This window comes from Cavia porcellus, unplaced genomic scaffold, assembly GCF_034190915.1.
Source record: "Cavia porcellus strain 051 isolate PalLab524CR breed Dunkin Hartley unplaced genomic scaffold, mCavPor4.1 scaffold_7, whole genome shotgun sequence".
In the NCBI taxonomy this organism is placed as follows: Eukaryota; Metazoa; Chordata; class Mammalia; order Rodentia; family Caviidae; genus Cavia; species Cavia porcellus.
In genome coordinates this window covers 70,356,158-70,382,016 of record NW_026947490.1, presented here as the reverse complement: position 1 = coordinate 70,382,016, position 25,859 = coordinate 70,356,158, and the positions used below count along the sequence as shown (strand labels likewise).

General features: G+C 35.5%; 1 non-coding gene across 1 annotated transcript; it reads right to left on the bottom strand.

Annotated features, from left to right (window-relative positions):
• Window positions 1-18,422: 18,422 nt before the first annotated feature.
• Window positions 18,423-18,528, bottom strand: LOC111754261 (U6 spliceosomal RNA). Its single transcript, XR_002788952.1, has one exon. It is a non-coding gene; the product is annotated as a U6 spliceosomal RNA (small nuclear RNA).
• Window positions 18,529-25,859: the final 7,331 nt, after the last annotated feature.

Genomic DNA, 25,859 nt, shown 5'->3' with positions numbered 1-25,859 from the left:
AGAAAAAGAGCTCAACAGAAATGAGACAGAGAAGATTGGATGATAGGAACAGCTTTTTTTGGAGAAAATGACATCTTAATAGGTAATGCTGATTTAGTACCATCTTGTTTTGAAGTCTCATCTAGCTTTTGTTCTTCTGTCTCCAATGGTCTAAACAGGTTGTATCTTATTGGATTTTGTTATGTACGAGAGTATAAGCAAAAACCTTTTAAAGACAAGGAGATTATACAGAGATCATTGTTCATTTTCTGTTAGTCGATTCTAAATACTCTATAATGCTGTCATTCTCTTAAATGGTTTTACATTGTTTTGATATGCTTAATGCTACAGTATATGAAGTTGTACTCAAGGACTTCAGGGAGGGAGTCAATATGGTAACTATTTTTGGGTCAGGATTATCTGGTGGTGAAACACTATTCTGCTTAAATGGTTATGTTTTGATCTGCCCTGTTTCGCTGTTATGCCCTCTTTTTTTCTCAATCTCCACTCTATTATTTACTTTTTTATTTTTATCCATTTAATTAAAGGGAAAATATAGCAGGATATAATATAGTAACCCACTTTGACTTTCTATTATCTAGATTTGAAGCCCTGTATTACTCTCACCATCTTGTTTTTGACTGAGGTTCCTCTATTCTGTTTTGCTGGATAGTATCAGGTTCGAAAGTTTAGGCATCAGCTGAGAAGATAATGAGATTCATTATAACGCCCATTCTCGTTGACTTTTATCTACTTTTGAAGACCTACAATATCTCCAATGTTTTGGTTTTGTCGGTTTTATTCTTTATGGTTTTGTTCAATTGTATTACAACTATTGATATAGGCAATTCTATTAGAAATAGCGGGAGGCATTATGGTAACCATTGTTGATCACCTTGTATTATGTTTTTATATTATCTATTATATCCACCCTTTTGACTTGACCGATTCTGTTCTGTTATGTCACATTTGGTTTTACTCTCTTCCAAAAAAGCAATAAGAACCGTGGGAGCAATGAAACCCAAAATGTGTAATAGTCACTGTACAAAAGAGAGGAAAAGAAAGTGCTCTAAACTATATAACTGCATGTATATTTAAATGTATAAGATAGAAAATGATATCACAGAGTTTTATTGGATCATTGAACAGAACTGTTTGCAGTATCATTGTTGGAATGTCCACTCTACAAGCTTTAATTTTGTGACTTGAACAATTATTTCTAAGATGGCAATATGTAATCCATTAACTAGTGATTTCCTACTGTTCATTTTTTTCTTCTGTAAATCTGTATAACTTGTACCCCTTCACTGTTTTTTTTTTCTTTCTTTTCTTTTCTCCTTAAATAAAAATTAAAAAAAAAAAAAGGAATTTTGCGTAGTCCTAGTTAAAAGTTCCATAAGAGAGAAAAAAGGAAACAATCCTATTTCCAGTGAGAATGCTGTCATTGGAAATACGGGCAGCGTTTTTATTTAAAACTATGTTTTCTATTTCTTACAGATTAACTGCCTTTAAGTATTTTACATTTTTATTCATATATTTTTAATACATGAGAAACTCATCAAGAGAGTTGGTATACATACGTATTGTGTCTTGATCCTTTCCTATTTCCCCTTCCTTTTTTACCCTCCCATCTTCTGACAACTTTTCCATCCTGTCTTCCTTGCTTGGTGTTTAAATATTTTATATGCAAGGCTCTCCTGTTTTGTAATACTTTCCAACATCTGGTGAATATACTACAATCCAATCAATAACAGCTAATGATAATCGTTCTAATGATAATTTTGTATATAAATAAAAATCTCAGTTCTTAAATTAGCAAGAAAATATTTCCACAACTGCAGGCAAAGATTCTGTTTGAGCACTATAAAGTCAAATTCGTCTTACTTAACTCTTGTATAGTTACTTAGTATAATCTAATGCTAACATTATGATAGATGTGTAAATCCAACAATCTGTTTTAGTCATTGTGCGCAGCAATTCAGTGAATCATGAGAGACCCCTATTGACCTTTTTAGGTACTAAAAGAAATTCATCACTGTTTAAAATATGGTACTTTGCATCTTTTTGTGCTTGAAAGCATGTGTGTGAAAGGGAGCTTGAGATCAGGGGTGACATCTCATTTATCTTTCTATCCCAGCACCTACTGCACAGACTGATAGCCTGCAGTTCAGTAATATCCAATTAGTCAGGTTGAATCACATAGGTTAGATGCGAACTATTTATAATTGAGAGATCTCCTCTTCCACTAGGTTATTGCAAGAGGATTAGAAATGAAAGAGGGATCTCTCTGGTTCTAGGAGGGGGAAAGTTGTCTGGGCTTCAGCTTGAAACTGGAGTATGTGTGGTGTACGAGCTTTCATTCATCTCTCAGCGCCTGCCTATATGTCTTTAATTGCTACATGCTTTAATTTCTCACATAAAAGAACATTGGGCTGCCAGCAGATACCAACTTTAGATGCAGTTTTTCACCAATTATAAGAAGACTTCTCTGATTAGTCTCATTCCAAATTATTTAGTGGACTTTGGGAATGAAAACTGCAAGTCCTTGAAGGAAAAAATGAAGCAGATATTCCCAATGATCTCCATTCTGTAAAAGAATTGATGAGCAGGGCTAGAGATGTAGCTCAGGGGCACAGTGCCTGCCTGGTTGTGAGTTTGATTCTCAGTGTAAATGAAAAAAAAAGAATTAATGAGCAAATAAATTGTTGTCTGGCATTAGGATATTAAAACAGCACTGACAAGAAATGAATATAGAAAAATGATATAGGGAAAATAAATGTAATTCCTAACCTACAAGATGTCCACTATACTGAATTTTTGTTTCCGAAATTTGAAGAATGAATTCTAAGGAACAAAGGAGGTTAAGAGTAGGAAAGTTTTGAGAGAGAGACAGCAGAGGGCGGAAAAACGGACTGCCACGGACCCCATTTTATAGAGTAAGTTTTGTGGAGCACATCACAGGGTGGGAGCCACATTACAAGGTAGATAAAATATCATGAAGTGGGCATGAGGTGGAATAAAACAATGACCAACCAACAATGATCAACCAGTAAGACTACAGGTGTAGCTATTTAGATAATATTGATCCAATAGGGAAGCAGGTCATGTAGCAAGTGTAGGTGGAAAGAAAAATAACGTTTTAGGAAGAAGCAAATCAGGAGTCTGGCCACCCACCATGTGACTGATATTGATGCTAATTTATCTTAGAAAGGCTAGGAGGCCTGATTATCTTGTCTTCATCTCAAATCCTGGCCTCTGACAGATACACCTTTGGCCACAGTTGTAACATGTTTTAATCCTCTGTACTGACTCCCTCCACGGTTTGCCTTGTCTGACTGTTTGTAATAATAACCTTACAAGGACCAGCTTGTAAGCTACTATAGGTGCTTCTCTGAATCAGAGGTTAATATATTCAGTCAGTTTGGTAAGTGATGTGCATATTATCAAGGTCGCAAACCTGGTTGTTAGTAAGGGAAAAATATCACCAAGATTAAGCACACTGAAATCATCCTCATACATGGAACTGTATGTATTATAGTGAGGTAGAGTTTAATAAAAGTAGGAACATTCTGTTTTCCTTTATAAAATTTGATAATTAGAAATTTAAAACATGGACTGTCTAGACTATAGTAATGGAATATTGAAAAACAGCAAGATTCCTTTATCTCTTGGGCATTTGTTAAATTGACTTTCATTTCGGTTCTGTTGCCACTGTTTTCCTCCAAGCAGAATTAGCCAGATTGAATGTGAACTTAATATTCTTTTTTGATAGGATTCTTTCCTATGTCGCAAACCTTTGAAGCATGCCATCCAGGCAGTTTGCAGAAGAATTAAAACAGAATTTCAGCATCATCCTATAGGCTGAGCCACAGGAAATTCTCAGTAAATATTCGAGGGGACAAAAATCTCTGATTGCTTTTTCAATTCTCTGGCAGCAAACAGTACATTTAGTTTCCAAAGTGGGGGAAAAAAAGGGATAACAAGTGAACCATAAAGAGTACAGAATGAGAGGCTTTATGTGATTTTAGAAGTCAGGAAATTTGTTAAAACTCTAAATGGTTATGTGATAGATATTTGGCCTGTACTTTTCTTTAGATAAAAGTAAGTGTTTGGGACAGAGTTGACTTTATAAAATGCAGCGCACAGTTTTGTGGAATTCTAAAGCACCTCAGTGATTCGTTACCATCCTATACATCATCCAGAACTATCAAATGTTCAAACCATAGCATTGTGCTACTAAAGAATAAATCATTAGAAAATAGTTTAGTTTTCTAAAATTTTAGCCAGATAAATGTCCAGGAATTTCTAGAAAATTGCATACATAATAAAAATGTATTAAGGCAAATACCCAAGGTAAGGAAATAACCAGGTGGAAACTTCCAAACATCAACAAATAACTCATCTTACTGAGACACAGCTGTGAGGTTAAGAAAGCCACTATTGCTTAGTCTGCATTCTCCATGATTTCTTGTATAGTATTCCGATTGGATGTGATAAACAAACATGTTCCTCCCTTCACATTGTCCGCCTTTCTCTTAGAATTTGTATTTAGAATGTCTCGTCCTCCTGCTCACCTACTCAATGATCTTTTCGACAGTCTTTCACTTATCCAACCAAAATCCTGGTTTATGATGTACATTATCCTTGTTTTGACTAACAGTATTGAGGTATTACAAAACCTACTAGTTTATTCTGTACAGTAAAGCATCAGTAAGGGGCATGCTTTGTTTATGTAGAGATTTATTTTATTCTCTTTCCTTTCCCTATTATATCTGGAAACTAGGAATTTAATCACCTTCTCTGACTAAAACTTACATGATTTTACTAATACAATTCAAAGCAGGAATCAAGTTTAAAGATCATATATGACATATTTTAGTTCTCAGTCTTCAAATCCCATGAACCATTCAAATAAACCTTATTAAGACTTGATTAAATGTTCCTTTTTCAGAATACTTAAGATTCTCAAGAAATAATATGCTTTATTAATAGCCAATGAAATGTTCTAAAGTGCAAATCTGGTGTATTTTTTCAAGAGTTAATTTTCCATGTAAATATTTTGATTTTGTTCAATAGTCTTTTGGAATTTTATATTTGAATTGTGTTATCATACTGCACATTTTTATTGAGAATACTAGTAAATTGTTAAATTGTCATTATGTAAAAATGAGGATGCTATTAAAATTCAGCAGAAATGTTGAGTTTAAATATACATTACTAATTATGCATTTTAAGTTTGTATTTGCTCAATATGATGCTCACTTATTTGATTTAAGTGGGATTTTAGACTCTGTGGACTGTACCCACCATATCCACTTAATTCTCACTATATGATACTGATAATATAATAGGAGATTGTCTTTATTCATCTTTCCTTTATGTACTATGTGGACATAAGAATTTATCACCTGATTCATTTGAGAAGATAAAATACATGTTTGATTTTTTTCTTTTACTTCCTTTAAAATTAATCTCAAATAAATTATTCCAGGATTTAAACATTCATACTGTGTTTTAGGACTCAGAAAAAGTGTTACTTAAGGAGGCCAGCATAATTTTATAATGATAACAAAAGTAAAGGTAAATGCCATTCTCAGATAATATAATTTAGGCTTAAATTAAAATTCTGTAGGACGTTTTCATATCCTTGAATTTAATATTATTGTTTTTAGATTTTTATCTACATATTAAAATTAAAGCTAACAAATTTATAGTTTTAATATATGTAATTTCATAGCAAACTGTCTTCTAAAATTCTTTTTCAACTCTGTGAGTTATTGATATTTCACTTTGAAGAGTAAAGTTAGACTTTTACCATTTTAACAAATATGCTATAGAATTTAGTGCTAGTTTTTATGCCTTAATTAAGCCTGTTCCAGTTTTCCAGAGTCTCTTGACATGTTTTTAATAAAATAAATGATCTTAACACTAAGTTTGTATAGGAAAGAGGATGGGAAAAGTTCGCTTATTTGGATGCAGTTTAAATGAAAAGAAAGGGAAGGGAAGGGCCCGGTTGTCATGCTCTAGAACATTCCACTTCTGGGAAAAAGAGAACAGAACTTGTCACACTGAAGTAACTGATAGTCTTTGGAGTAAGGATATTCTAGTACCCTAAGAAATTTAAAAAGTCACAGAAAAATCAGAGTACATTTAGTAAGACTGGGTCGCAAGCTTATAACAGTTCTATATACATTTTCAAGCATAAGTCATTCAACACAGATTGACACACATAGCAACAGCTACAAGAAAATCTTCTGTTAAACAACACTTGTGTCAAAACGACAGGGGAAATGGAAATAGGACACGAAACTGCGGGATGTCTTGAAAGTGCTTATCAGGGGAACGTTTATAGCATTAAACACTTAAGAATGAAAAGGCAAAACTCAAAGAGTTTCTGATTTTCAAAAAAGGGAAAAGAATATTAGAACAGCAAAGTAAACTGAACACAACCACACACACACACACACACACACACACACACACACGCACACACATGCAACAAAGAAATACAAAAAACAGAATATAGAAAAATAGAACCTCTACTGAATGAGTCAAAATTCTATTTTTTTACAAAATTAAAAATATAAGTAATCACTACTGGACTTGATCAACAAAAAAGGAAGAAAGCAAAAAATACAAAATGTCAATGAAAAAGTATTGAGACAGAAGAAATTTATTCTTAATAGAATTTTTTGACATCTTATGCAAATACTTTTTAAAGCTTGAGCAAAATGGAAAATTTTTAAGTGAAATACAGGCCACCAAAATTTATCCAATTAGAATTAGAAATCTTTACAAGACTGAACCCCATGCAGTAATGGTTCTTAAGGCACTGTATTAGTTTTCCAGGACTACTGTTGTAAATTGTGACAAACATATTTGTTTAAAACAACCTAAACTTATTCTTGTTCTGTTGTGAGGGCCAGAAATCTGAACTCACAGTTTCAGTGGGCACATTGCCTAGGTAGATTTCTAGAAGAGAATCCTAGCCCTGACCCCCATAACTCCAATCTTTCCCTATACTAATTTCCATCTTTTATAGCCTCCCTTATGTGTGTGTCCTGCACTTTTTGGTTTCTGATTCCTGCCATTGGATTTAGAGCTCACTCTAATCCAAGCTAACTTCATGGGAGATCCTTACTCCAGACCCAGATCCAGATCTGTATCCAGATTTAATAAGCCTGGACAGACCCAAATAAAGTCACTTTCAAAATTTTTGGGACAAAGATTTGAGCATGCTATTTTGAGAGGCACTATCTACCAAGTGTAAAAACTACCTCACAATGAAAGTATCAGCTTCAAATGATGTCACAGAAGTCTGTGACACCTTCACAGACAAGAAAAATTCAATGTTCTAGGAATTACGCCAGAGAAAAGCAAAACTTCAAATTTTCTTTAATGTAACAAATGTTATACTGGCCCCTAAAACTGAAAAAAAAAAGCAAAAATAAATTTATAGACCAATTTCTCTTATGTATATGAAAAAAATACTAAATAAAATACCAAACATAATTCAAAACCAGATGCAGAAATAATACACAGTGACCACATGGATTTATTCTAAGAATGCAAGATGTTTCAGTATTAGGAAATTCTTCTTATCATATACCACATTAATAAACCTAATTTACATAACTCATATATTTGTTATCATAGAGCCTGAGAAAGCTTTTGCCAAAATTCAACACCCATGGAAGACTTTAAAACAGTCCAAAATAGAAACTAAAGGATTTTTTTTAATATTGTAAAACTCATATACCTTGGTCTTAAAGCTAATGCATGATTTAAGGAGAAACACTTAACACACTTCCTAAGATGTGAGACCAGGCAAATACAGCACAATTTCTACACTGTTTTATACTACACTAGAAGTATCAGCAAATGCAAGTAGGCAATATATATGTATGAATGGATTAAAAAATGACTATGTGCATTTGCATGTGGTCTAATAGTATACCTAGAAATCCTAAAAATAAATAATGAAACAAAAGTAACTGAGTAAGGCAGCAAGATATGAAACTGACATAAACATGAGAGGACTTCAGGTACACAGTTAACAACCAAGTACCAGCACAAACATGGACAAACATTTTTTTCTCATATAGAGTTAGTAGAACTGATACAAAATTCATACAGAAAAACAGACATGCATACATATTCAAGAAGTGAATTTAAAAAAAAACTATGAAATAAGGACTAAGTAAATCAAATATCAAAACATAGCATGGGTCAGTACCTGCTCATAAGGACCAGAGACAAGTGCGGTACAATAGAAAGCCCAGAAGTAGACCCAAATATCTATGACCATTTAGTATGTCATAAAGAAGCATTTTAGATCACCAGGGAAAATATCATAGTTTAATAATTTGTGCTAGGACAATTTGGTAATGATTTGGAAAAAGAAAAGATAAATCCATATTCTGCACCATACATAAGAATAAACTTCAAGTGGGTCAGGAATCTAAATGTAAAAGTTGAGACTACAAATACTAGAAGAAACCCTAAAAGATCTCTTCTTTCACTTTATCCCAGGGTACAGAAAGGTTTTTCTGACACTCCCTCCAAATCCAGAGACAACATTTGAAAAATTGATAAATTTAACAACATGAAAATTTGTAAAGAAAAAATACGTTTTATGGCACAGAACACCATAAGCAAAGTTGAAAAACACTCAAAACACTATTAGAAAAGATTTGTAATATATAGCACAACAAAAAGACTACAATTCTAAATATCTAAATGTCTCTTTAAAATGAGAGGGAAAGTTCCAAAAATCTGGCAGAAGAATAAGAAATAGATATAAATAGATTATTCACAAGAGAGCTACAAAAATAGCCCTCCATCCATGAAAATATGTCCAACTCCACTCAAGGACAAACACAAACCGAAGCAGTCCTGAGCCAGGGTTGGGTTCCGGGGATGCAGCGCTGGGGGGGAAGCTTCACGCCTGCCTGTAAGGCTTGGATCAGGCTTGGATCAGACACACACTCCTGGAGAAGAGGCTCCACTGCATTATTTTTCCAAATTTCCTGTATGTCTAAAGCCTGAAACTTTTAAAATAAAACCTGGGGAAAGAATGTCTCCAAAAGTAACCAGATGATCTAAACTGACACTTGGGCAATATATAAAATGCAAACAACTATTGGAAATAATAGAAGTTAGTCTTCCCTGAAAAGTCTTAAAGTGGTACATAATCTCAAGGTATTTCAGTAGAAATTCAGAGCCAGGCACTTAAAAGAAAGATAGGCACTGTCGATTGTATTGCAGGTCTACAAATCCAACCTGGGGAAGCATCTAAAATGTATCTTTAAAACCAGTTATTTCTTTTTTTTTTTAATTTTATTTAAGGAGAAAAAGAAAAAAAGAAAAAGGGTTCAAGTTATACAGAATTTGAAAAAAATAAACAGTAGGCAATCACTAGTTAATAGATTACACATTGTCATCTTAGAAATAGTTGTTCAAGTTACAAAATTAAAGCATATAAAGTGAACATTCAAACAGTGAGACTGCAAACAGTTCTGTTCAATGATCCAACAAAACTCAGTAGTATGGTTATCTATTCTTATACGCTTAAATATACATGCTGTTATATCCTTTAGAGCACTTTCTTTTCCTCTCTTTTTTACAATGACAGTTACACATTTTGGGTTTTATTATTCCCACAGTTCTTATTACTTTTTTTTTTTTTTTTGAAGAGAGTAGAACCAAATGTGACATAACAAAACAGAGTCAGTCAAATCAAAAGGATGGACATAGTTCATAATGTAAAACAGAATACAAGGTGATCAACGATGGTTACCATAATGCCTCTTGCTATCTTAAAAAGAATTGCCTATATCATCAGTTATAATAAAATTGAACAAAACAGCACAGAACAAAACCAATAAAACCAAAACATTGGAGACATTACAGGACTTCAAAAGAAGATAATAGTCAAACCAGAATGGACATCATAGTGAATCTTACTGTCTTCACAGTTGTTGCCTATGCTCTCAAACTTGGTAGTATCAAGCAAAACAGAATAGAGTGAAATCAGTTGAAACAAGATAGTGAGAGCAATACATGGTTTCAAATCAATAGGAAATCAAAGTGTGTTACTATAATATATCCTGCTATTTTTTTATTTTTCCCTTAATTAAAAAGATAAAAATAAAAAATAATAAAAAAGGAGATTGAGATAAAAGAGAACATAACAACAAAACAGCACAACCAGTTATTTCAAGACTGTTTTGTAGTAGCAACTCTAAGCTCCCAAGTGATCGTCAGCGGTGCTGGAGCTCAAACCCTATCAATGTGGACTGTGGAGAGAAAGAGGAAGGGAGGAGGCAGTGAGAAAAGCCCTCCCCCGCCTCCACTTCCACGCAGGAGAACTGGTCACGCCTGTGCTCACCTGCAGACCTCGGGCCAGGCCCAGGGGCACGCCCGCCTACCAACCTAGCATTGCAGCCCCTGCCCACCCCTCTGCGTGCCACTCTGATGATCAGGACAAATCATAAAGCTGCCCTCAGAGCGCAGAGCCCTGGCCCACTGAGCCTGCGATCAACACTCATGGTCCATGGCCACCTGTTCCCGAGGCTGCCTGTGTCACCAGCAATGAGTTGCTGGGACAAAAATCTTTGTGAAAATCATCTTCAGGTGTGGAAAGCTTTATTTTGGCTGATAGTTGAAGAGGTTTCCTCCCATTATCAGTTGGTTCTGTTTTAGGCCTGTCCTGGTCAGAACAGTGTGTTAGGAGTTCTTGGTGAGCCAAAGCTGCTCACCTCCTGCAGCTGGGAAGAAGAGAAGCAGCCCAGGTCCCCACGTTGCCCTGGACACAGCCGCAGTGACCTGACCGCTGAGCCTGTGACACGGAGGCCTCGAGGGACCTCCCAAACCCAAGCTGTGACATTGCCCTCCTGGCTCTTGGGCTGGTTCAGGGCATAGAGGGAGCTCCCGCCTGCACACGCAGTCCCCAGCTCCCTACTGCATGGGCTCAGCACCCCTCATCCCTCTCTAAACTATCCACACCTATCTAACTGGTTTCAGTCCTGATGAGGTGTCTGTGTTCCTGTATATGATTGCTTCAGAAAGAAATTCTTGATAGAGGAGACTTTTGTTTAAAATTCATTTATTCACTAGTATAACGTTTATTAAGGAAATATTGATTATAATGACAAGCAGTGAATGTATAGAGGTGATGTCATTCCTGCATAAATGCATAAGGTAAGTATTAGAATGAGTGATATCATGGTGGATGACTTCTGTAGTGGAGGAGACGGAAGAGGGGGAGAAGGGAAGGGGGAGGGCTCTTGGCAGTGCTGTGAGACAACAGAAATTGATATGGGAATCTTGCAGTAATGGAGATGTCTACAGGGCAGAGAGCATCCTACCCAAGGGAAGAATAACAGGATGGACGTAATACAGTCAAAGAACGTTAAATAAGTATGTGACTTAGAAAGCACAGGGACATAAACTGAAGCCCAGGGAGAAGGCAGCAGGTAGTGTGAGAGGCATTGAGTGAAATGCTAATGCAGTGGAAAGTCACTAGGAAGGAGTGGACAGACCCTAAAGGATATTTTTAAAAAGGTATTTTCCCTTTACTAGTATAAAAACAGTAACATGTCTTGTTTCTGAAAAGTTGTAACCAGGCCTGGTTATCGAGCACTTGAGGAGCTGAAGCCCCAGGATTCAAGTTTGAGCAACTCTAGGACTTAGTGAGACTCTGTCTCTAAATGAAAAACAAAAAAGACTCAAAAGTGTTGAAACACCTGAGTTTAATTCCCAGGAATGGAAAAAAAAAAAAATCCCTCATGCCTGATGACCCATCTTGCCAAAAGAAACTGAGTATAATAAATACTACTATAGATCTTATTAAATGCCAAGTGATGTTTAAAGTAAGTGATATAGATGCAGTTCATTATACATGGTGATCAAAATGCAGTAGTTATTTACATTTTTAAAATGTCTGCAAGAAACAATGCATTACCAAAAAGCACACTTACATCATCATTCTTGCCGCTTTCTGAAACTACTCTGGAAGTCCTTTCTCATGCATGTCTTTGGAAAACATGATCAAACCCACTGTGACTGCTACTGCCTGGTGCTACCAGACAGAAAGGCCATTTGCAAGTCTGGTATGGTGAGTCCTTACCCACCCGCTCACCAGATCAGGCATCCTCAGGCTTCTGGCTCTCCCCAAAGTCAAAACAGCGATGAAAGCTAAATATTTTTAATCAGCTCAGAACATTCAAGCAGCTAGAACAATGCAACAAGAGGCAGGAAAGAGGGTTTGCAATACTGTTTCAGAAACCGACAGTAAGCACAGACACGTGTTCAAGGCTGGGGTGGGTATCGTGAGAGGTTGATAGTGGTGTGCTGTTTACTGTAATAATTTTTTTAGAAAGGTAAACAGGCATTTGTTTGCATTTTATACATGAAATTGCCCAGGCTTGACTCACATTCTTCTGCCTCAGCCTCTAGACTGGCTGTGCGGACTGTTATGTGCCACTGTCACCAGTAGGTTGTACTTATTAACCCATTAAGTCCTCATTCAGCCTTATTAGGGTGTCATGATTATAATTCTATGTTATGGAGAAAAAATTAAGGCTTAGAAAGACCAACTTGTCTGCCCATGAACCAGGAAAATGTCACAGGTTGTATTTCAGCCCAACAAGTACAGTTCCATGATGTATGCTATGAGCTATAGTGCCTCACATATTCACAGCATTCTTATGTATGCATGAAAAAATAAAATAAACATGGAGACATAAATGCATCATTCTCCATATTATCTTCTACACTTTGTTTTTATATTAGTAAGATACCTTGAAGATATTCCATGATGAATCCATTTTGGTACCCTTTTATGTTTAGGAACATTTCAAATCATATAATACATATACAATTTTCTATGAATAAATATTTAGGCCATTTACAAATTTGACTCTTAGAAACAATGCTAGAACAAAACTAATAGTAGTGGAGTTGTTTAAAAGAAATATCTTTAATGTTGAACAACAATACAAAAAGTATCCCAAATAAATAAAGACATCCAATAGCTTTAGCTTTAGTGAGTAAAAGTAACTGTCATTCCTACATTGTTGACAAAGATGATTTTCACAAAATTTTGTTTTAAAATACATTTCCCACATGGTAAGTACAAAGTGTTCCTAAAGTATTTTTTGAAGAGCCTCATGTGCTGAAATGTATACCTGGGAAATATCCTGTAGAGACCGTCCAGAGTCCTGTTCACACCAAGGCTCGAGGTCAACCATACCTGCAGGAGAGCAGGGCAGCTGCCCCAGGGCAGCACCTCTGCCACAGGAGAGAAGTCAAGGCACAGGAGGCTGTGGCAGAGAGGCCAGCTGTGCAGGAGGTCGGTCAGCAGATTTCTGCTCCTGATATTTAATACTGTGTTAAGGCTGGGAGAGAGAATTGGATTTGAGAATATCTCGTAAGTTTATGACTTGGAGAGCCAAGGACTCTGCATAAAAATATCTGTCTCTGGAAAAACAAAAGAAGGCAAAGGTTTGGGGGCATTCCAGAGGATGTGTGGATGATAAACGCAAGTCCCCTAGGCAGCTGAGTTTGTATAATTTATTTAGGGAAAATATTTTCATCTGTGGCAAAGCCTATTTCAGAATATTCATCTACATTTAATGTTACTCAGTAATGAATGACTGAGCTTCGTAGTGGCATGAAGGCTCATAAATCAAATTAGCCAGTACATTTATGAAACCAGAGTACTGTGGTTCATGGCCGAGTATTTTTACAGAGTTCTGCCGCATAGTGAGCATCAATGACCTGAGTAACTTAGAGTATCGATTGGTTCTTCAAAATTAAAAAAAAAAAAAAAAAAAAAAAAAAAAAAAAAGCCTGAGCTTTACATGTGTAGTTTCTCAGAGTTTTCACATTGTGGAAAACTAACCTCACATGCTTGGAAACTCTGTCATGCTAATATAATCTATAGAACTTGTAGACTTGGAAGAAAGCCTGAAAGAATATGTAGTATCTGTTTAATCTCACATTCAGATCTTGGACTCTATTGAAAATTCAGGTTTAGTTTTTTTTTTGTTTGTTTGTTTGTTTGTTTTTATTTTTTTGGCTTTTGATATCAGAAATTGAACCAGGACCTCAAGCTTGCCAGGCAGGTGCTGTGTCACTGAGGTAAATCCCCTGCCTGTGTCTTTTTAAAAAAATGTTTCTTTAACAGTACAGAAAAATTTATAAGATTCCTCTAAATCATGCCATCTTCCTCCTTCATTAGGAAAAGCAGTAACAAAAATGCACCAGTAGAAGAAAACATTCATTTGTTGGGAACTATCTTCTCTGTAATCAATGCCATTAGCAGTGTTTCTGAACGTTTATCAACTGAAAAGACAGAGAGAGAGAGAGAGAGAGAGAGAGAGAGAGAAGGAAAGAAGGAAGGAAAGAGAGAGAGAAAGAAAGAAAGAAAGAAAGAAAGAAAGAAAGAAAGAAAGAAAGGCAAGCAAGCTTATGCTACAGAGCCATAAGAGGCTGTTATGTTTGAATGTTGTGGAAGTATATTTGAAATTTCTTTTCTGATACTTATTTCCTTGAAACTGTTTCTGATTCCTACTGATTCGGCTGCTCATTTTATGCTGCTGCTATACCTTTCTACCTGTAACACAGGGTAGCATTTATTGTACTATGTTTCACTTATTTTTTGAATTCATATTTTATTAGTATATGTTTGTGACATACAATGAAAACAGTCACCGTGGGGAACTGGTACCCATACACACACAACTTAATCCATTTTGCTTCATCTTCCCTTCCTTTCTCACCATACTGTTTTAAATCTGTTTGCAAGCTTGGCTTCCTGTAGGAACTTTGAATAGCTTGTTTAAAGAGCTAATATAATAATCAATTTTCTATATCCAGTATACTTAGGATGCATAATATCCTTCAGTTTTCAGTATATGTTATGAATGAATTATTTTAAATATTTGACATTATTGGCAAGCGTTTAAAACTTCATTAATTGTAATTTAAATTAAATTAGTCTATAATTGAAAGTCAGCAGGAAATCCATGTGGAAGGAGAAATGAATGTATTAAAGGAATAACTTGAGAGTCTTAAAACACAAATATATGCTCATTAGACTTACTGGAGCTATAGAGACAAAAATCTACTTTGAAATTTGCCCTTCAGAGCAATGGCTGGGGTCCCATGCTCCTGCTTGGGAGACCTCTATGATCTGTCTACTGACCGTAAGCACCCAGTTTTTCTCAAAATGAGCTGTGCCTCGTGGACTTCCTAACTGTGAGCAGCTATGCCAGCAGAATGCATCCATCTGAACTGTCTCAGATTGCAAATGAAATTATTCTCATGACAGTGTTCCATTGCTTATGGATAAGAGCTTTGGATGAAATCCTAAAACCATGAACATTGTTTTAAGAATTAAATTGACATTAGTACCATACATTGTTTAAAAGGCCTTGTTATCCTTCTTCAGGTCCAAAGTTATTCATTTTACTATTTTTCAAGCTAATTACAGGAAGTTCAAATTTAGACTCAACTTCTTTCTGGTTTTTTTTATAAGGGCTATTAGCAATTTTTCCCCCTTTGGGCAGTGGTTTTATTTTTCTTATGGTTTCAGCATTTTTGCTTTTAAGGAACAAAACTGAGCAATGTTTTTGAGGCTTGTTAGTCATGTTTGTGTATTTTGCAGAGCATTATTCTCTGCTGTCTATGGTATAGGAATGTTCACAAAAAGAAAGCACATTATTTCTCCTAAGACATTTAATCTATTTTTAAATTTCTTTTTCACTGCCACATTCTACATTTTCGATGCCTACAGTTACTCAAGCAGATCCTAGATATCTTCACCAGTTTTTCTGGACTTGCAAGCTCAGGCGAAGAACTTGCTCCTCGTTTATTTGTCCTCTTTAGTGGCCTCTCTTTTGGAATGCTTTTCCCTCAAAAAAGCACATGTTCTGTTCTATCAAGTAGTACATTTATAGGTGCATATTCTGTTACTGAAGCTGGGGAGGGTGGAGAATGGGATGGCAACAATTCAATTCTGGTTGTGATTTAGAAAGGAATTGAAATTTAGATTTAGGGCCAGTTGCCACCCACAATTCCTATTAAAACTTTATCTGTAACAAGAGTGATATGTTGAGAGATATTGGTCTGATGCTTTTGTCTTAGTCCTCAATTAAATCTGAACTTTATATATAAAAATTCTCATATGTATACATACAAATATGCACACATTTAAAATATATATATATATATATATATATATATATACACATGCATATGTAGTTAGAATTAGAACCTAGGAAAATCAATATTAAAATTTAAAATCGGGTGAAGTAAAGATACAGATTTTACGGTATCCTCAAATGAGCACAGATCAATACTACCCAGTGCCAACAGCATCAGCATAAATCAGGAACCACCAGAAATGCAACTTCTTTTGCCTATCTCAGACTTACTGAATCCAAAACTTGGGGGACAGAGAGTTAGTGCTAGCAGTTAGTGCTACAACATACCCTCCAGGTGGTTCTGTAAACACTGGAGTTTGAGAACCACTGGTGTATACAGTAAAAAATATAGAACTAACTGGAAGTTATTATTTTTTTTACCAATTTCATTCCCACTTTATGGAACAAGTAAATGCTGGAAATGAAACCTGAAGTGGTCACATGATGCTGACTGATAAAATTGGTATTAATTACAGGTGGGATTTGATTAGTAGACATCCATAGCATTCTTATGATGCAAGAATATTTTGAAATTCTTAACTCTTTTCCAGCTAGTAAATAATGAAAGTAGAAATATATTGTATTTCTTACATTATTTATTACTTTTGTTAATCTACTCTTGTAAGGAAGTCAGTAAAATTTCAAAGGTGACAAGTCCATCTAATGAAGCCAAACTAATGAAGTCAAAATCAAATATGAATGTCATGTGCATAAGCAGAATGTCAGTTCTAAAGACAGAGGACTAGAAGCAGGCCGCTGAACTGAGCAACACACTCAGCTTATTAGACAAACTACTTTAAAGCAGACATCCAGATTGTAGGTTCCCACAAGAAGCCAGAACGTTGCTAAGTGAAAGTGAAGTTGTGAATCATTCCTTGCACTGAAGACAGGGCTGATTCGCAATTCTAAACCTAGGGATGTGTCTCATAGAGAAGGAAATTGATGGAGATGGAATTTGGCCAATGGGAAGCCAGTCATAGGTGTAGAATAAGTGAAAATGATGCATGTCAAAAAACCATTGGTGACAAAACCAGTATTAGTTAAGAGATTAAAATAGATACTGTTGACCTATGTGGAATGTTGAGCCTGTATCTAAGGATAAACCAAAAAACATATATATATATGTTGGCAAATGGTACTTTTCCCCTACAAACAACTTGTGTTGATTAAAAATAAATAAATAGAAGCACAGTCTGCCTGAGAAATGGAACCCTTAATAGAATGTTCCTAATAGAATGGCTGTGAAAGGAGCCCAGTCAGTCAGAGCTTGTGGTGAGAAGGCCACGCCAGCCACAAGCAAGCTGGCCTCAGACAGATCATTGGGAAACAAGGAAGGCCTGCAGTGGGCTAAGCATCGCTGGAAACCGGATTTCTGCAAACAAGGGCTGCCTGCATCTCACCGCCTCCCTTGGCTCTGCCTTCTTCACAGTTGATGTGATTTGGCTGACTGACGACTGCCACAAAAACAAACACGACTGAAATACCTTGCTTCACAATGAATCTTAAACAAAAAGAATGAGATTTGTATTTTTTTCTAACAATATTATGAAGCACACAAAATTAGAGACTCCATCGATAAATTTAATTTTTTAAATATTTACTTTTTAATTGTGCAAATGATGTCACAAACCTTTCTTTTCAATGAACTAAGAGATATTAGTAGTATACTACCTTAACTATCTTGTATATCTAATTTAAAGATAACAGTGTGCAATGTGTTAACCATTTTTACCTTTTGTTTTGAAATTTTGTTTTATTTTTTTCTCTTTATATAGTAAGTAAATAAAAGAAGTATTTTTTATTAGTACATCTTTGCAATTTATGCAGTTTACAATCATCTTACAGCTTTTTTGTTTTGTTTTGTTTTTTGAAACATTCCTTGACAATTGTGGTCTCCTTTTTGATTCTTGCTCACATCATTTGTCTTAGCTCAGGCTATGGTTTTCAGCGTTCACACTGATTGGGGTGGCTAGGGTACCATGTGCGGAACATCTTTATTCCCCTTACCTTTAGCCCTCCTCGCCTCTCACCCTTGTTCCCTTGGGCACTTCTCTTTTGCGAGAGACCCCTCCCCTTATCCCCTATCCATCCTCTATCATTTTCTGTGCTTGTGTTTTGCCTCACTGAAATGAGAGATGCCATACCATAGTTCACCTTGTGTGTCTGGTTTATTTCACTCAACACTGTACTTTCCAGGCACATCTATTTTCCCACAAATGCCTCTAATTTGTCAAAAATACAAACCACTTCAAGAATTTGCATGTCATCCTTGCTCAGGGGCCACGCTAATTCCTCTGTATTGTTCCAATTTTAGAATCTGTGCTGGTGATGGGAGCGTAATTTAACTTATTTTTGAATAGGTATTTGTTCCTTACAGCAAGAGATTCAAATGATTACAATTGTTAAAGAAAACAAAAACTTGAAGATGATGATAGAAAAGTCCCAAATAGAAAGGAAAGGAGTAAAGAAGAGAGAGAGATGGAAACATTCAAATCAGTTGAAAAGAAAAAAATCTCTACACAGAGGGAAGAAAAACCAGTGGGGAGCTCTTCCTTTTGTTTACAATCCTGAATGGTGTGGGGCCAGCAACCTCTGGAGTCAGGAGTAATTCCTGTCTGGTGAGGCAGGGTCAGTCCACAGTCCTATCATGAGGTCTCCCTCACCCAGAAACACGGCTCTAGAGTCCTGCAAGATTTAGTTCTCTTCTCTTGCTACATCCTTTTATTTATCATGCTATTTTTATTTATTTTACTCTGATAAAATGCTTTATAAAATGCTTTAATATGTCTTGGGGCTAATATACCTTTATTATTCACACTCTTACAAAACATGTATTTGCATATTAATTGATTCTTAAATTAATCTTCGTATGCCATTTTTCCTAACACAAAAAAGTTTTCATTGGGATTGCCTTCTAGAGATGTAGTAAGGCAGATGAGTTAGAAAAGTGTTGGCTGTTGGTGGGAATTTAATTAGGATAGTCATGGAGAAAGTGTGACGATTTCTCAAAAACTAAAAATACATCTACCATGTGATCCTGTTGTTCCTCTTCTCTGTATAGCCAAGGAAGTGAACCAGCATGCCAATGAAATACCTGCATATGTTTTATTTTAGCACTACTGTATTCATTTGCTGAAGCTACAGAATCAGCAATCACCTTAAATGTCCATATAGAGATGTATGAATAAATAAGTTGATATCTATCTATTTATCTATCTATAAAACAGTTATAAAGAAGAACCAGCCCTGTTACTTGCAGCAAAATGGATGCCTTTGGAAAACACTGTGTGGAAAGTTTAGAAAGAAAAAGTTTAAATGAATGTACAATAATGATACAACAATTAATAAATTTGGGGGAAGGGAATAAAAGAAAGTTAGATTTGATCAGTGCATGTCTCATGCAGGTACTGAAATATCACACTAAATTATATTAATATATAAGTTATATGCAAATGAAATTGGGGGGAAGAAGGTAATGATAATTTTTATTGAGTTTTTTTTTTCCTGGCACAAGGTATATGTTCATCTTTGCTTTCACTTTAATCTCTTGTATTTCCTTCAGCAGAACTTTACAGTTATCTTTTTTTTATCAGTACATGTTTACAGTCCATAAGACAATCCTGGAGAGCTGGTATATGTACACAATACATTTTAATTCTTTTTTGTGTTCATCTCTTTCCCTTCCTCTGTCTCCCTGCTCCTTTTTTTCAGTTCTTTCCTTATTTTTCCCATTCCTTTCCCTTCTCCCCCTTCCTCCATCTTTTGTTCCCTCATTATTTGAAAACTGTCTCCCTACTTCACACTTACCTCTTCTATTTTTTCTCCATTTTATTTTCTCCTAGAAGATGTTCATATGGTAGTTAAGCTTGTTTGTCTGACTGATTTCACAGTTATCTCTACATTGATAGTATACAATATTCTGTTTCTATTGTGACAATTTAGTCGTGTAACACATAACTATATTTTGGTCAACAACAAACCACATGCACAATGACATTACATGTATTTTAGCACAACCTTGTGGCACCATGCCCATCAAAATTTTTGCAAATGTCCTGTAGGATGTTCATGCAGAAACAAAATCACCTAGTGACACATTTCTCAGAAGTTCACCCCATCATTAAGCATGTAAGACTGTATTTTATCCTCTCATATTTGTCATGCAGTTATTATTTGTATGATGAGTCCTCTTGCTTTTATTTTTCTGAACAGACTATTCAACCTTGTAATCATCTTTAATACTTTTTCAGTTTGGAAAACATGATTTCATCTTTTCCAGGTATGGGTTATAACATCTGCAAAAGCTGAAGATCTGCATTCCTGCTATTTACTTTGTAAACCTTTCTAATTGTGAGAGTAAATACTTCTAGAGTATAACTAACTGAAAATGGTGGTAATAACAGTTGTAGTGTAATCAATGACAGCTGAAGGAACAGTGCCGAACTTGCATTTGAAGTACATGTTTCACTATCGTGTTGTAAACTACTAGCTATTCTTATTGTGAAAAGATTGAGGACTTTTATTAATAATTTTGTATGGATTTCATCCTCTGTGATTCTCAAGAGCCTCATTAAAACAAAGTTGCAGGTTTAGTTATAAAACTGCAGGTGATTTAAACTCACTACTCATCCGCCAGTTCCCAGTGAAAACTGCCATGCAGTACCCACCACTAGCCTCTGGATCATTACAAGCTGCTCTTTGCCAAGGAAGACTCAGATCCGATTCCTAAAAGGTGGGGCACAGGGCTATGTCTTCATCGCAGGTAGGTTGCAAAGAATCCACCACAATCTGGAATATGGGATATATGATCCACTTTCATTAAAGTACTTTCCCCAAGCATATTAATAACTCTTGATTTATACTCAGAGAAAACATGCTTTAGGTTTTACCAGTGGCAGAGAAATAGACAACCAATCAGAAACCAGTAATTGTGACAAATCACATTAGTAAATCTGGTGTAACAAAACGAGTCGATCATTCATTTGCTAGCATCACAGAAGAAGGTAAATATAATTCTAAAACAAGTGTCCTTATGATAAGGTTCTGTAGTCAGTATCTTCTTGTTTCCTATATATCAGGAAGGAAACGGAGGTTGAAAGAAGGGTAGGAGAATGGGAAAAAAGGAGAATCCAGTGATATCATTACATGAACCTAAAATGTACAAATAAACTTAACTAATGAAAAGATAATTGTGTCTCTTGTGAGAGATATTCTTTATGCTGTAAAATCTTTTTCAGCAAACAAAAAAGCCAACACTCCTACTCTAAAGCTGAATAGTGCCAAAACTAAGTAAACAGTCAAAGCATGTTTTATTGAAGGACTCTACAAGCTAGTGGGAGTTTTTTCTTTGTTTAAAAGGGCAAACAACAAAGTAGTTATGTGATTTTGCTTGATATCAAATCATTGATCTACAGCATGGCTATTAAAGAGTAGATACAGGAGCTGAAGAATAAAACAAAAGCATATATTTTCAATAAATACATAAATATTTGACTTTTGTACTGTGATATACAATACGTACACTACTTTTATCCTTTTTTCTGCAATTCATATTTTTGTAACTTTTATAAATTCTTTCAGACTGCAAAATATTCTATGTATAAGTACTGAAACAAATTACTATATAGAATTATTTTAAATTAAGCTCCTTGTAAAAATAATGGGATTATAATACTTTCATATTTATAACCTTTTGCATATTTTAAATTCTGTGTTTTAACTTTAGTATTTTCAAGTATTTATTCTTAAATATTATAAATTTTTGCAGTACTTTTGAATAATAAAAATGAACTGTAATTGTCCCAAAAGAAGAAAATGAATGTGGTCAACTTCCATATCCTCGGGTTTAACATTTCAGATTCAACCAAACTTAAATAAATTTTGCAACTTTGTTGAACATATACGGAAATGTTTTCTTGTCATTACTGCTAAATGATATGAGAACTACTTAGCTAATACTTGCATTACATTAGATGTTACAAACAACCTGGAGAAGATGTAAGTACGCAGGAGGATGTGCACAGACTGCATGTGAATACTATCTCATGATAAAGGGACTTGAGCATGCCTGGATGCTGGTATCAGCATGAGTCCTAGAACCAGGCACTTATGAATACTGAGAAAGGATTGTGATTAACAGCATGCTAACAATAGGCTAAACCAGACAAGATTTTATGAGCAAGAATTAAAATTTTCATTTTTGGCAAGAGGCTAAAAAGAATACACATATCACAATTGTTCATCTAAAGATCTTTTCAGAAGAATACTGCATAATAACTGAGTATGTTTAGCATATGTGTCTCCTTTTGAAGTATCTTACTAAAATTGATATCTTTTACCAAGTATGAGTACCACAGTTACCTGGGGCATGGGAGGTATCTTGATTAGATTCTGTTTATCAAGCTAACTTGAATTTTTACATTGTGCTTTGTAACAAGTGGCTCAATAGCAGGTATATCATTCATTCAATTAATATTTTAACTCAGAGTTCAGAGTATAGGTCACAGTAGAAGGCTTGTCTAGCATATACAAGAGGCTATACCTTTGTATAGAACAAAACAGTTTCACCCAAATTAAACAGATTGAGTTCCCTGTCAGGTCTAGTAAAAGTGATCACATTTAGATATTACATTACCCATGCCAAGAATGAAACTTCTGAGATTTGCAAGTAGACAGCTAGCCCAAAATTTTACCCCAGAAAGGTAGGCTGGACCTATCTATTCCTTTACAAAATAATAAAAACTTAAGAGTAACACAGCATTTGCTTAAGAATCTTCCACATTTTTTGAAAGGAAACTACTTCTTATTTTCCCACAATTTCATTTGTTCCTTCCTTCCTTCCTCCTTCTCTTTATTCTCCTTTTCTTCCTCCTTTTCTCCTTTTCCTTTTTTCTCCTCTTATTCTTCCTCCTTTCTCTGTATCTCTCTGACTCTCTTTCTCTCTCTGTCTGTCTGTTTTGGCCTGCCTGTCTCCCCCTCCTGTTTTTCTCTCTCTCTCCCTGCCTTCCCTCCCCTCTTCTTTCTCCCTCACTCTGTCTCATTATTTCTCTCTAGAAAACAAAATACATTAACAAAATTTGAATGCAGTAAAGTTCATTTGGCTATCCAAACTGATGCATTATCAGATCATAAAACAATGCAATATGAACATTTCTTCACAGAAATTAGCCAAAGTTAAAATTGATAGTAAAGAAAAAATAAAAACCTCAAATTAACAGCAAACCCTAAGCAGCAGTTAATTTACAATTCTGCAACAAAATTTTTTCAAGAAAATTTTAAACTGGAGAGAAATAAACAGAAACTGGCAGTTGTAAAAGTGAGGGTAAATAGAATATTTACTACTTAAAATGTAAATTTTGAAATCAAGGCAGGGCCAAATACATCGAGTTATTTTTTAGCACAAAGTCCATGACTGACACTGTATGGACCTTCTGAAAATCAGGCTACCCAAGTTACCTTTTTGAAAGAGAACTAAGTATACTCCAAATATTAAGGAACGTAAAGATAATTCCTGGTCATTGGATCCTTCCACAGAAAGAAGTTCAAAAAACAAACTGCTTCTCTTTCTCCAGACTTATTATTTTGTCTTATAGGCCTGTAGATTATTCCAGCATTTTTTTTCTAAACTTTATCAACATAAAATATAATAAAACAGTTGCCTGTGGATAATCACCTACCTAGTTGCAGGGCAACAGCTGAGTTTTCTGGAAGAATATTCACATCTGATTCGAACTTCAGTGGGAATTGTCTTTGAAATATGACCAAGAGGGGAATTTGTCTCAGCAAACACAGGAAAACCTGAAGAAGGTCAGCAACCTCAGAGCAAAGCAATAGACAGGCATCATAGCCCAAGAAAAGTTTACAGCTATTATGAACTGCAGATCAAGTGTGGCAGGCCCACATTGGAGAAGAAAGGTACTGTATGGCCTGCCATATTTCAGAGTGATTGATCAGGAGTCATTTGCAGAAGCAGTTTAAGGCCAAGCTTTTCCAGAAGTCATAAGCACAGAACAACCACACGTCAGGGTTTCTGGACTGGGTAGGACATGGTCACAGAGAAGCACTGAGAAGGCAGCAGGTTGCACACTAGTTCCCTGAGACATCTAAGCAGTGGTGAGCTCAGGCCAAGCAGGACACTGGTCCCACCTTTATGGGGAGAAGGCAGGCTGGCTACAAGGGGTTTTCTGCATAGACCAGACCTGAGACTGCTGGCCCTAAATCTAGGGCACTGCCTGACATCCCACTTCACTGCCTATGTCCAGCACAAGCCGCAGGAATCTGTTTTTAGAGAATTATGAAAAATTACCTCAAGAATTTTTAAAATAGTACATTGGAGAACCTAGAAAATGGAGAAATTCCTGGACACATGTGAATTATCAACACTGAGCCACAAGGATACAAAGACTCTGAATAACCAATAATAGAAAATGAAATAAAGGTAGTAAAATAAACTTTGTCAACAAAAAAGTAGCATAGGACCCAATAAATGTACTGCAAAAATCATTCAAAATTTCAGGGAGGTTCTAATGCCAATACTCCTTCAATGAGACTCTTCTATGAAATGAAATGGAAAAAGGAAATACTACCCAAATAACTGTGTTTCTCATTCCCTGTGAGCTGAGGAAGACCCAATGAATGCTTGATCAAAGAGTTGTGGCAAGAAGTTATCTGAAGGTTTGAGACTTCCTACCTTTTGGTTCCACTGGGACATCTGACAGATGAAATGAAATCCCTGCCTCTCTGCATGGAAGGTACATGTTGGGATACCAGCATGGCCCTGCACTTCAGTGAGGTGAGCGGAACAGACTGACAGACAGTGTTCTGGCCCAAATCTGGAGATCTCTTTATCGTTAGAAAAGCCCAAAAGCACAAAATTTGTTCCCACCCCAAGAAAGAGAAAGTCACTTTAATAAGCAGTTTTCTTTTGAATCTAAGAGACGTGGCACATTCCTACGAGCTGATAAGGACAATGCCCTAATTCACTGAATCACAGTAGTAACAATTTGTACAATTTACATAGGCTCTACAATATTTCCCTTGAAATGATATTTATCTTGCAATTGACTTTGTCCTTATAACTACATTTGTCCCTTTTAATAGAATGCATTTTTACTGCCCTGGCATTGTATGTTTTTGAACCAAACCATTCAATTCTGATAACGCAGTTTTGAACTAAATTAAAAAGTCACAAATATTGCCCTACAGCACTTGCGTTGTGAACCATGCAAACACTCATGTCCAGGGAAGTGGCAGATCACTTCGGATATAGCCAAAACAGACTCATTTGAAGTCTTTATTATAAAAATGGCAGCATATGGGGATATAGCTCAGTGACATAAGCACCTGCCTGGCAAGTGCAAGGTTGTGAGTTTGATTCCCAGTTCCAGAAAAAAAAACAAAACAAAGCAAAAAACTGGCTGTATATCTCAGTAAAACTTTTGCTTAGTACATGTGATAAATGGGGTTTTATCCCCAACACCACAAAAAAGAAAAATGAAAAAATCTAAAACCTATAAAGCCATGTTATAAAAGTGAAGATCTTTATATTTTGTTAACTTTTATTTAGGATCCTTTGGATAAGCAGAATTCTTTTAAACAATTGATCACAAAGAATTGAAGCATACAATTCTAAAATGCTTTCTAACAAAAGTTCTAAACAAAATAAACCAA